Consider the following 13,347-nt stretch of genomic DNA (forward strand, 5'->3'; position numbering starts at 1 on the left):
GCTCTCTATGTACATGTTGTATGGCATACCATTATATCATTTTTCCTACATCTGCCATAAAAGGCAAGAACTTCAGTGTAGAAGTCAAAGGGCCGATGAATGTGTGTAATTTACTGTAACTGTTGGGCTAATTCCCTTCCCCCACCCTCTTAGCTGAGCTGTGAGAGCCATAAACCAGCTGGATGAACTCTCTGAAAGGAGGAACAGATACCAGCACTCTGATAAGAAACAGAGCATTCACTTGTCCTGGTTACAGTTAGAGAACAAGCAGCATGAGGAGGATGACTTTCATGTACAAGACATGACCAGTATTGTTTTTAGCACAGTTGGAAACACATGGAAGGACCTCTAGCAGCATTCTTTACCTTTGGTTTCAAGAACAAGGCTTTGTGTGTTGTGACTTTATTTTTTAAAATGCTCATTTGGACGCTGCATTACCCATGTGAGAAAAACAGTCTTTTGGTAAATGAAATGAAGAAGCGCAGCCTATTCAAGTTCATATTTTTATCCCAGTGTGTCTCCAAGCTGGTGACAATATATCCAAATGGATTCTGGTGCCTAGATTACAACTGAGGTGCTTCCAAACCCAAGACTCTGAAAGTTCCTCCATCTACAGCATACTTATAGATGCCTAGAAATCTTCTGCCCTTGATGCTGTTGTAATGCTCATAGTTCATATCAGCATGTATTGATGAATGTTCATGGATATTTTAGATATGACAGAGATAGAAAAATTGTGGTCTAAACAGCAAAGGCCACTCATACACTATTAAACCAAAGGCACGTGAAGGCATATGAAATTAGGCATTTGCAGAAAATACTTGCTCTTCCAGAATGGAGCTTGGAACAAGAGTGGCAGACATTATTTTATATTAAAATAGTTCTGTACAACTGTTAAATTGGGAGATAAAAGATGATGGTCATTACCTTCTAAACAACAGCCTATCTCGATAATTTCTTCAGGAGTTAAAAGGCTTTGAACCAAATACCATTTTCTTCCTGAGGTTTTTTAAAATGTGTTAGTAAAGACACATTTCTTTTCTTACCCACTGCAGGCTGAAATACTGCAGAAATACTCTTCAATCTTCTAGTTGTAGCTAAGCAATTAGATGTATTGAGCCAGAAGAGCTGTGAGAAGCACAGAGAATGGAGGTAAGAATAAAATGCATGATCAGCTATAGAAAATTAATTGAAATAGCTGTGTAATATTGACTTGGCATATAATGTAAGTACAAATTATGAAGCATAGGACATAGTTATTTGACACTATTGATTTCTCAAGTTTCTGGTTAATTTTCAGCTAATATCTAACTACTAACCATTTAGGAAAAAAAGATGACTGGGAGCAGTTAGCAGAGACTTAGGAAGGGGAAGTCATTCCTGACCAACTAGATAGCCTTCTGTGATGAAATGATTGGGTCAATGGACATGTGGAGACTAGTGTTTTTTATCTTGGTGTCAGAGAGGTTTTTGATGCTTTCTCCAAACAGCATTCTAATAGACTAGTTGCTGAAATATGTTTTAGATAAGTGACTGCTGAGATGGACTGAAATCTGACTGAACACCTGAGCTAAAAAGGTTTTGGTTGGTGGCATGAAGTCCAGTTGTAGGCCAGTTCCTAGTGATGTACATCAAGCATCAATACTGGAACCAATGCTGATTAAGGTCTTTGCTAAATTATGGGTACAGACTGAACCCTTATCAAGTTTGTAAATGAAACACAATAGGAAGAAGTAATTGACAAACCTGAAGGCTATGCTGCCGTTCAGAGAGACCTGGACAGACTAGAGAAATGATCTCAAAAGGATCTCATGAAGTTCAGCAAAGGGAAATGCAAGGTCCTTCCCCTGAGGAGGAACAACTCCAGACACACACCAGAAGCCTATTACCTGGACAATAGTTCTGCAGAAAAGGGCTAAGGTGTAGATGCTGAAGGTGGAGGTGGGATACATTGAGGCAGCAATGTATCTTTCTGGCAAACAAAAGCTTCCTGGGAGAAGTGTGTACAGCAGGTCAAGGGGGGAGATCCTTCCCCGCTACTCAGCCCTGGCAAGGCCTCACCTGGAGTGCTGGGACCAGTTCTGGGCTCCTCAGCACAAGAGAGACATGGAGATACTGGAGCAAGTGCAGCAAAGGGCAATGGAGATGGTTAAAAACTGGAGTATGTCTGATACAAGGAGAGGCTGAGAGAGTTGGGACTGTTCAGCCTGGGAAAAAGAAGGTTCCACAGTGGGATAAAAAAAATCTTGTTTTTATATTGTTAGTAGTAAATATTGTTTTGTTCATACAAAACAATCCACGTTTGCCTCTTTTTTCTGGAGCTTTTTACCTCCTACCCACAGGGGTGGGAGACTGACCTGCAAGTGATGAGCTGCCTGTCTGCACTCAGCTCAGACATTAGCCTCTGCTAGGACAGAGGAACATCTCACCACCCCAGCATGGAGCTGGAGACTGGCTGGAAAAGCAATTGTTTCCCAACAGGCGTCAAATTTCACTATATTTCTCTATATAACCCTATGGTTACTAACCCTAGAAGTTTAGTAGAAAGCTTCTGTCTCAAGATTTTGGTAATGAAGTTGATTTTAAAAGGACAAATAAGGTAAACCACCAATATTAAAACCAGCCTTCTACCAGCCAGAAACTGTAAATATGGTTCTTTCTCCTGCCTTGCATACCCTAAGTGACAGCCAGGTGTTGTTGCACAATTAATCTTTTTGTTTTCCTATATGGGCTGTTTTAACTTCAGTTTTCGTGTCTAAGAGCTGAGAAGAAATGGAAAGTTCAACTTTGAAAACAATTTCTTTTTTTGATCATAACAAGGGCCCAGGAACGTCCTGTTAGTGGCTGTCCCTGCAACTGTTCAGGCTGATCATGTAGCTCCTGCTTGAAGATGGAGAGGATATACTCTAGAAAGAGAAGTATATCCATGTAAAATAAAATGCTGTCTTTACTGCAGTGCCTCCTAGCACCTTGAACATCTTGGTTGTATTTTGGACAAAATAACTTTTGCAGGTATTCTAAACCAGCAGAAGGGCTAAAATGATCTCCTCAAATTGAAAGGTATCAGTGACTTTTTGGAAAAGTACTTCTCTCAGTTGCTCCAGATTTACCAAAATACATTTTTTCACCCAGAGAAGAGGCTTAGTATTTTCTGCTCCATGTCCTGAGTCTTCTGACAGGTCTTTTCCAGCACAGTAAGACATCCACATGTGTCAAGGCAGACATTGCAATTGTAGTAGCTGATATTTTCCTTCATTGCTTCAACTGACTTCCAGCAGGGACAAACTATCTTATTGAAAGGTGTTCATATTGATTTTACATTTGGGTTGAGATTTTAGACCAGTATTGACAGTATTTTTTCAGGCACTGTGGTATCTGCCCAGAGCTGAGGGAGTAGTTGCACTCTTGAAAAAGTAAAGTAACAGAGGGGCAAGTCTTGGTGCAAAGTTGATTGTTTAGGGTAAGTTAAAGCAATATAGCTTGCCTGAAGGTATATTTTAGGCTGTTGCTGGGATCTCTGGCAATAAATGGTCCCCTGCCACTGGAGCTATGTGAGAGAGCTGAAGGGCATCACAGGAGCACCCTGAGGGATGTGGTGTCTCCTTTGTGGGGAAAAAGGTGAGAGATGTGTCCTGATATGAGCCATAAGGAGCTGAAACAGAAATGAAAATACATTCCCATAAGCATCTGCCTTTCAACTTTCCCATTTGTTTGATCATAAGACCCTTGGCATATGAGAATGGTGTTGATACTGCATATGCAGAGTATTGCTAGGGGATTGAGTTCCTGCTAGGCAGCACCTGTGAGGTCAAGGTCTGTGTTGCAATTTCCTGAAAGTGCCTGTGTTGGGTTAAAAAGAAGTCTGAAGCAGAGGCTGGGTCTATCTACCTTGTGTTCAGTATGATAGCAGGCCACAGTCCAGGACTAAGCCCTCATGAATAGCCATGGTAAGATTGTGACTACAGGGAGAAATGTGAAGATGAACCGAAATCTGATTTGTCAAAAAAGGATAGCATCTCTAGTCAGTAGGGCTGATGGAGAAAAATAACTGCATATATTTACACAGATGAGAGCTGCTGTAGCTGCTCCAATAAGAAAATATTTTAAATTAGGAGTTGTCCGGTTTTTTTTAATGAGAGGGTGGCATGGTGCAAATAATAAATGTATTGAAGACTTTAAATGCTGCACAACAAGTACTTGGAGTCCTGACTATTTTTGGTATTCTCATCCTGCTGCTGCTTTGGAATCCACTCATAAAATAGTTTCATAGGAGTCTCTTCTCATTTTATTTGTCTTTTGAGGAACAGTTAGTTCTTAGGAAAAAGTGCTCTGTATTCAGATGTAAGTTTATATATCCAGCTTTATTTCTGCCCCTCTGACAGATTAAATCAGCTGTCTGTGTGTCTGCTTGTAGTGGGACAGTGCAAACCATTTTGAAGTTGTGCAAAATATGTTTTTATTGAGCGAATTTGCTGGAAAACTGCCAGAACTTCTTCTCTGGTTTGAATAGGATGTTGTGGAAAACAAACATGAGGAAGAGAAGCTGTGAAAGTTGAGATACCCATAGAGCTGCAAGGAGATTGTGGGTAAAGCTATACTGATTTGGAGAACATTCTAGACACATTTTTAGGATATAAAAAGTCTCTGTGAATACAAGGTTACGCAGCACACAATGAAAAATATTTTCCTGACTAGAAGGTTTCATTTATGTCTATGCCAAAAATAAAATAGTCTCTGATTTACAGTTCTGCTGGCTGAACAAATTGTTTGGTATGGAAACTTTGACAAGCTTTTCTGGCCTTACTTTTTTCATTAGGCATATTTTTCTGTCCCCTGAAAATATACTCCATGCTGAATTCAGCTCTCTTTATTTCTCTTTTCCTTTTGCTGCTGCTGAGTTTGATCTTTTCAACATGGTGAGTTAGATTTCAGCCATTATATCTGCTTTTGCCACCAAAGTATTTTCTTCTTTCCAAGAGAAAGGCTTCTCCTACTGTCCTTTAAATCATTTGCCTTTATTTAGCACAATAAAGTGCTTGGAAGTATTTTTCTTTTGGAGACCTCAATCTCTTTAAGGTCTTTGCAGTGTAGCTCCTGCTTAAGGTCATGTACTTTTTGTGACTACATTATCCCTGACTGCACCTGATTTGGCACCATTGGTACCATTTAATGCTCCAGGTGAGATTTCAAGGGGTTCCAGGTCTTCAGTCTATCTCTATTACTTATTCTTTTCTTTTTGTGTTCTAACGTGGACACTCTTGGTTAGGACACGCTCGTTCACGCTGCTCTGAATGTCATCTGCTTGACCCAAACTATCACACCACCCAGGGCAGACTCACAGTACAGATCTCTGAATCTCTTCCAAATGAGCTTGAGTTTTGTACTTTTTTTCTTTTTTTGCAGTCAGTACTGCTATATTTGCACAGTTGGACATCCACCATAAATAGCCTTACATTGTAACAAGGCTAGGACACACAAGAATGGCTCCATACTGGCACACCTATTCTATTCCTGGGTCTGGAATGTATTGCCCTTGGTGGAACTACAGGGACCTCTGTGTTGATCTCTTCTGTGCAATGGTAACATGCTCCTGAGCTCCCAGAACCCTTGTCACACCAAGACAAACATGCAGATGCACACATTTTACACTTTTCTTCATTCACAGGGAGATTTACACTGTCATTAAACATTGAATCTATGTTTTTCAAAATCCTGACTTGGAAGATAGCTAAGAACATGCATAAAATTAACTAAATTGCAATTTATAGCACTTGCAATATCCACATCAGGTAAATCTTTCTCTTTTAATGGAGAATAATGAACACCTGAATAAATACGATAATGACAAGTAATATAACTCTCCAATTAATACAAAAAGAGTTTAATATATTACTTCCTCTTCTGTGGAGTGTAACATATTGTTAGGTGCATTCTTAAATATCTGCTTTATTGCCGATCTGATATGTATGAGCAATGAATCCTAAAATTTTACATTCCATCACATACATGGGGCCATATACCTTACATACATGTGGGAGCTATATAACTTTCATTCGTTCATCTTTTGCAGCAACAAACATTTGTGGATGCCCCAGGATACAGCAGTAAGACCCATGTGTTGGTGTTGATGTGAGCCTTCTTTTTATTGACAATGGCTGGAAATACTGGCAGTGGAAATGTGCTGCCCAGAATATATCCCTCAAGCTACAGTAGGATCCTGTAGGCACTGTTGCTTCTGTGTTGACTTCTGCAATGGTTAGTCACAAGTCAGACTGTCTTTAGTAAAATTCCTCTTCTTGAAGTTTGATTTACTAAGCTTTTACAAATACAGTAATGAATGGGGAATGTAAAAATGCTGTGGTAGAAAAACATTTGGTTATTCTCTATTTACTCAAAAATTAAAAATTAAGTTAATCAACTTTTGCCAAAGGGAAAGAATGTGTTACTGTTTTAATTTGTTCTTTATATAACTGTGTTACCAATATGTTCTAGTATTCTGCTTATAAGAGACACTCACTCTTACAGGGTCTCACTTCTTCTGGATTTCTGGATAAAAGTATGAGACACCAATTTGAATAAGAACCCATCCTAAGTGATAAGTCATAGTCTCTCCTACTATCAGCCAGCACCACTTAGTAAAAGGATTATGCTCCAAAGTATTTAATTGCAGTCTAGAGGCAGTTTTTACCATTCTGCAAGACCTAGCTCACAGATATCCCCACTTCTATATTGGTGTTGAAACTATCAACATCTGGTCAACCCTGAGAGCATCTTCATGGTGGTAGGATGAGTACTATTTTCGGTTCATGTGTCACAATTAAGATATTTGATGATAACTTAAGCAAAACAAGGAGTCTGGAAGAAATTTTTTTATTCTTAATTTTGATGGCAAAAAATGCCGTTTGCCATTGTTTATCTTTCACATAGTCTCAGAAATGAGGACAAGGTAATTGTGGAATGCATTCTGATGTATTTTGGTCAATGGTCTTTGCACATGCCTCACTCCTCCACCCTCTCTAGCATTACACTAAATGCACAAAGACAGGACCCTTCAGTGCTTCTACAGGCTTCAAAACACCACTAAGTGCTCCTTTTTGCTTTCTGTGGTTGGTCGCTGGGGAATTGTACAGTAAATGACCACCTTCTAAAATTAGGATGGCTTGAAGATTTCTTTTGTGCTGTTACATCCAAGATCTGTCAGGGAGAGAAGAGAAATACTTGCAATTTTCAGGCAAGGACAAAGCTCACTAATTTAGTACTAAACAGTAATGAAAAAAAGAGAGGTGTTCACAATGAAAAAATGAAATTTAAAAAGGGACATCTGGCCACAATCACTATAACAGCCCCTGCAGCTGTTCATACCATGTTCAGTACCAGAGATAAAGAAAATGAAGAACATGGTATTAGAATGGGGCAAAGGCTTTTAAATACATTTGTCCTTGGTGGCAAATCTTCTCAGAGCCTGAATGTGGCTGACACAATATTCTTGTAATCATGGCATGACTATTAAGACAAATAAGGAATTCTTAAGTCCTTAATACAGGAATTCTTAAGCCCAGTCCTCTTCCTGCCTTTGACAGCTCAGGTAGTTTAGTGCTGGCAAAATGATTGTAAAGTCAACTGGTGTCCGTCCATCTACCACAGGACTTTGTTTGAAGCACCACTTTTTTGATTTCAGTGCCCTGTGCTGGTCCTTGAATGGCAGCTGCTTCAGGAGGGTTCCTGCAAAGCACCATGGCACATCAACCCTTGTCTAGACCTGGGAACAAATTGTTAAGAAGATTGAGGGCAAGATCTGCATCTGTTTGAATTCTAGGTGAATGGTTTCTTTTAAAGGGACTGTGGTTTGGGAGTTGTTACCAGCTGGAACCACTTGGGATTATTACTCTTATTATAGGTAAGCACATTAGTCTTCAGCCAGACTGCCTAGTCTTAGTTCTGTGCAGAATTGGGCTGTTAATACACATTGTGCTTAGGCACAATGGCTTTTCACCCTGCTAACGTCCACAAGTGATTTCTTCATTCTACCTTCTTGAAAAGTGCAATATTAAATATGTTCTCTACAAAGCTGAAAAAGTGTACCCTATTTTCACAAGCTCCTTCTTTTCCATTGGCACAAGAAAATGCAAGTAACTCTTGGAAAGTTCATGTATAATGATGTAATTTAATGCAGAAAAACTTATTTTCTGTTACGTCAAAATCAGTGATGATTAATTATGCCTCAGAGTGGTCAAGTTTCTGGTCTTGCTGGAAACAGCTTCTCATATTGTAGGGACATATAAGCATCTTTTCCAAAAAAGTGTGAGAGTGCATGCATGAGTATGCCTGCTTTTCTGATCCATTTGTTGATTGATAGTATTTCAATAAAGGAATAGTTCTCACTCATTTTCATATTAATTAGTCAAAAATAACTTACCAGTCACTCACACATGACTGAGGGATGCTGCTCTGCCCCTTTGCAAAGCACCAGTGTGGTTGTGCACCAGAGTTTGTTGGGCTGGATCAACGACCAGCTAAGACTATAATTTGTGGCTGGAGCAAGATAAACTACAGCACTGGTTTTATTTAAAACAAAGACACAGGCGCATGCTACATAGATGTATTATGTCATCATTGGATGATTCATATTATTCTCTGAAAAATAATGCATCATTATTTATTCTAAAACATAACTGATTTGGTTCTGTGTCAATTTTATTTGCCATCAATACTGTTTTCATTTTTGATGGAACCCTGCCAACCTTTCCTGCTCTCCTTGCTCTAACCAAGGCCCTGAAAGCTGACTTTCACAGGCTGTCTGTGATTAGACAGTGGAGTCTCTGTAAGTGTGGTCTCATATGAGCAGCTGTATGTTTTTTCTGTAGAGGGAACTTGTCATTAAAGAACTGAGAAGATGAGTGGGTGGTACCTTGGGCTGTTTTTCTTTTAATTTGGCCCTCATTTACTTTAGACACTGTGAAGGAGTCCACATTAGCTGATGGTGCCCACAATTCACTTGTACTGATGAAGGCAGCTTGACAGCTGCATAAATCACTGTTAGATACCACTGATAAATTGCTGCATATGAATTTGTAGAGGACCACCCAAGCACAACTTGGGGGCGGCCTGCAGTCACACTAGGCTTGCACATGAGTACAGTAATGCAAATTTGCTTAACTCTTTATTAGCACTTTGTATAGTTTTCCTTTTAAGAAAGGTGTTGACATTTCTCCACTTGCTTATTTTCTGGACCGGTGAAGTAAATTGCCAGGATCCAGCACCTCGCATCATCTGTAGTTGTGGTATTAAGATTTATTTATTTGTTCATGCAGGGATACCAGGCTTGCTACCTCACTGCACAATCTGGTCGTAGGGTGGAGAAGAAAGGGGAAAATAGAAATGAGCTTCTACCTCAGTATAGGTACTTATTGTGTGCTAGACAGAACAGCTTGGGCAGGGCAAAGTGATCATTAAAAAAGCTGCAGTATGCTGCCTAGCAGCAAGGAATTGTATCCTGACACTTCTAATTGAAGATACAGTGAAGGTCAGGACATGATTCCATCAAAAGGAGTAATATAAGAGCACTGGAACAGGAACTTACTTCTAGTGGCTGTATGTGCAAATCTCAGTGAGGAGCTTGGCTGCCTTATTAAAAGCTAGACAGCTATTGATCCATTGCCACCTGACACGAGTCGAGCCCTGGGAAACATTAATCAATAGCAAGGTTGTATTCCTATAATGAGATATGGGACTAGAATTTGCAAAGCCTGATTCTTATCAGATGTCCTGTGTCACCTGCAGGGCTCTCTAGGTCTGCTGTGTCACTCAGCTACTGGTATTACAGCTTTCTTAGCAGTGCCTGCTGCTAATGGATTCTTGACCTTTTGTCTGATGACAAAAGCAATATGCTATCAGCAGCTTTGTGGTTGCTGTGTGTTTTATTAAGGAGTACTTTCCTCACTTTAAAGAAACTACAGACTCATGCTACCAGAGTTCATTTTCCTGGCATTCCCATCTCAGTCTGCTTCAATGCTGTAACAGAAAAAAATTCCCTGTCTTTCTTTCTGGTATAACATTAATCAAAACACAATTATAACACCATCTGAGACATTTTTTCTTTATCTGTTAGCTATTACTACAGACAGTAGTATTTCAAAAAGAGATTTCCATATTCCACTCAAGAGTCTGATCTCTAACCTGGATAGATGTACATAGAGTAAAAACTTCAAAAACACGCATTTCTGAAATCTGTTGGTAATTACATAAACATGTGCAAAATTACAGTTCACAGCTGGCTTTTTAGTACCAACAGTCATTTATATGGGCAATTGCAAAGACTGGGTGAATGATCATGGTAACAGTAACTCTGTGTATGTGTGTGTGTGTCTGTGTGCGTGCGTGCCTGAGTGTGTACCTGTGTGTATCCATGCACTGAGACGTGTGTCTCAGTTCCCATGACCTGTCTTGTGAGAAGGAAGGCAAAATCCAAAAAAGGAAATTATTGCATAATTCTTGTGAGAGAGTCATAAAGGGAATTACTCTGGATTTCCTTTTCCTTTGGTGTCCTTTCATTTTTTGACATGCCTGTTTCCATTCTGTCATCTGGAAATTCCCTCTACATGTCATGTGGCTTGATTTGATCAGCTTTTGGCATTTGAAAGTCAATTAAAATCTCCTTTGGGATGAGAACCTTCAGCATCACTGTACCCTATCCCCAAAGTTTCAGTCTCAAGGAACTGGGTAGTGAGAAAGAAGACAACCTTCAAGAAGTGACATGCTTGTTCACACCTGTGGGGAAAAAAAAGAATTTAAGTAAACATTCACATTTGGCTAAAGCTTTATCCTGTTTAAAAGAAGTCTCTGTGTTTCAGTCAGCCACCAGCAATACTACTTTCTGACTTGGAGTTGCTCATATCTCTGTGCTGGATATGGTACATTACCATGTAAAATGACATTGACCATTAGTGAATGGAAGATCTGTCAATCAGGAGTTTTAACTGCAGGAAAAAACACTCCAGCAGTCTCTACTAGCAGTGAAATGAACTGACAAAGGGCCTTCATTGCAAAGATCATTTAGTGTATGTTTCTTGGCAATAGTCTAATTAGTTTCATGTACTGTCAACTATTTTTCATAATATGCCAAAGCTTGACATCACACCTTTCACAAACATAAAATCACAAGTGGTTTTGATAAGTCTAAAATGCCTTCATCAGTTTTAAGTATTTGCTGCATTCCCATGCTCATTTACATGTTCTGAGAAGCTGGCAAATGGGTGCAGCTTTAAAGGATAACGGGAGTGCTAAATAGGGTGGTAACCAATGCCATACCAACTCTCAGGTTACATTTATTGACTTGGTACCTCTAAAGTAAGGAAAAAACCTTTATTAAGGAAAAAAAGTCTAAACATATTCTTGTGCACATCTGGTTTGGTTTTATTTCTTCAAAATTAGATTTGTTTTCCTCTTTCTCTCACAGGAAATATATTTAGGAACAATGTTCATCTTGGAATGGCATGCAGTGGTATGGCAGCCTGACACTTTTTGAAATCTGTTTACTTTCTACCAGTCAACAGTTGCTAAAATGTTCCTGGAATGAACAGTGGTTTTTATCCATTGAGTGTTTGGATCTTTGCATCTAATTATAGTACTTTCTTACACTCAAAATTGACTTGTAAGCTACCTTGGTGACTGGGAGACCCATTAGCAGGCACGGGGGAAGAAAAATCTTAAATGAACTTGTGAAGTGAAATCCTGGGTTCTTTAAGGCTGCAGCAGTGTTTTCATGCTTCTGATTTCCTGGAACTCAGCGCAGAGGGGCTAGCTGGCTCCTGTAAGCAGTGATCCCAGGCTGTCCCTGTGAGACACTAGACTCTCATGCTGGTCCCCTTCCTGCTATCAGCTGCTGACGATCACAGTGAGGCAGTTCTTGGCTCTAGCAGCAAAGCTTTTATAGTTTCAGGTATATACCAAGGTGGTCCAGAAGATACTTCTACATGGTTTTGATTGTGGCATCCCTTGATACAAAATACAAAAGATGCAAAAAAACAGCAGTAAATTTTGAGTCTTCTGTGTCACTGCATCTGTAAAGAAAATTTTGGATTTCAGCTCTGGAACACCCATTCCCTGGGTTCAGAAGTTTAGTTGTAACATTCCTTGCCAGATTTGGTGGCCTCAGTCACAAGCCAGACTCTTGGCCATGCCTCAGGCCAAAGATCCGTGTCCTTTAAATGTCACAACAGGGCCTCAGTGGGATGGTGCCATTGGAAGAGACCATGAGCTGCACCTTCAGGGGACCATTTATCCAACACACAGGGCTGGTTTCTTCATCTCTTGGGATGGCAGTTTAGCCATGTTGGCCTTGGGGTTTCACCAGTGACCCTGCTCAGACTCTTGCCTCTCCATGGGTACTCTTGCAATATCTTAAGATGGCTTGCAGGGAGAACATGACCTCAAAGGATAATTGGTGCAGTGGCACAGATGTGCACTGGTGAGAGCAGGACAGGCACTAAGCCTTTCTGCTCCGTGTTACTGAAGCTGCCCATTTCAAGGCTTAGCAGTTAACTCTTCCCATTAGTCACCCCTAAAATGGATTATGTAGGCAACACTAGGTTTTGTCAGACACAAAAGGGAATCAGTTCCACTAATAACAAAAGGACATTTTCATCATGACTTAAATATGAGTGCAAGCTGGCCTTGGGGTGTGCAAATGTGTCTCAAAACCCTGGGTGCTAGACATGTGCTGTGGAAAGCCTGCCTCCATGAGGAGTGTGGGAAAGCTAGTATCCAGTCTAGAAAGGCCATTTCACAGCTATCCTCAACTGTATAGGGCATCTGGCCTCTAAGCCCTTTCTGAGCTGCATGATGACACATATTTTTTTGTCAGGAAGTATGGTGTAAGGAGCAGTCATCAAATACTAAGTAGACTAATGAACACTTAAACCAATCATAAGCATTTTGAGTATTTAAAATTAATCATTTTTCCATAATACTTGCCCAGTAAGTCCTATGGATGTTTCTTTGTCTTCTTGTGATTTACAAGCTGTTGCTAATGATTCTTCAATGCTTAAAATTTAAGATATGTTCATCAGCATTTTTGGGTTTTTTTTTGGAAGCGATCATGTCATACAATATGTCTCTGCTCCATGGTTGGACAATGCTATTTAAATTGATGGAGTCAGTTGTGTTTATCAGCTCAAGTATCAGAGTCCACAGGCATTTCCTAATTTTTACAGAGAAACTGTTGGCATCACCAGAATTCCCTCTGAACAACTCAGCGGCATATTTGAAACAATCAAAGAAAAAGGCACTTATTGAAAATCTAGGGTGAATTATTACTCTTAATTTGAGATAATGTTTCTGGAAGGGTTT

Source organism: Zonotrichia albicollis, chromosome Z (genome assembly GCF_047830755.1).
Source record: "Zonotrichia albicollis isolate bZonAlb1 chromosome Z, bZonAlb1.hap1, whole genome shotgun sequence".
In the NCBI taxonomy this organism is placed as follows: Eukaryota; Metazoa; Chordata; class Aves; order Passeriformes; family Passerellidae; genus Zonotrichia; species Zonotrichia albicollis.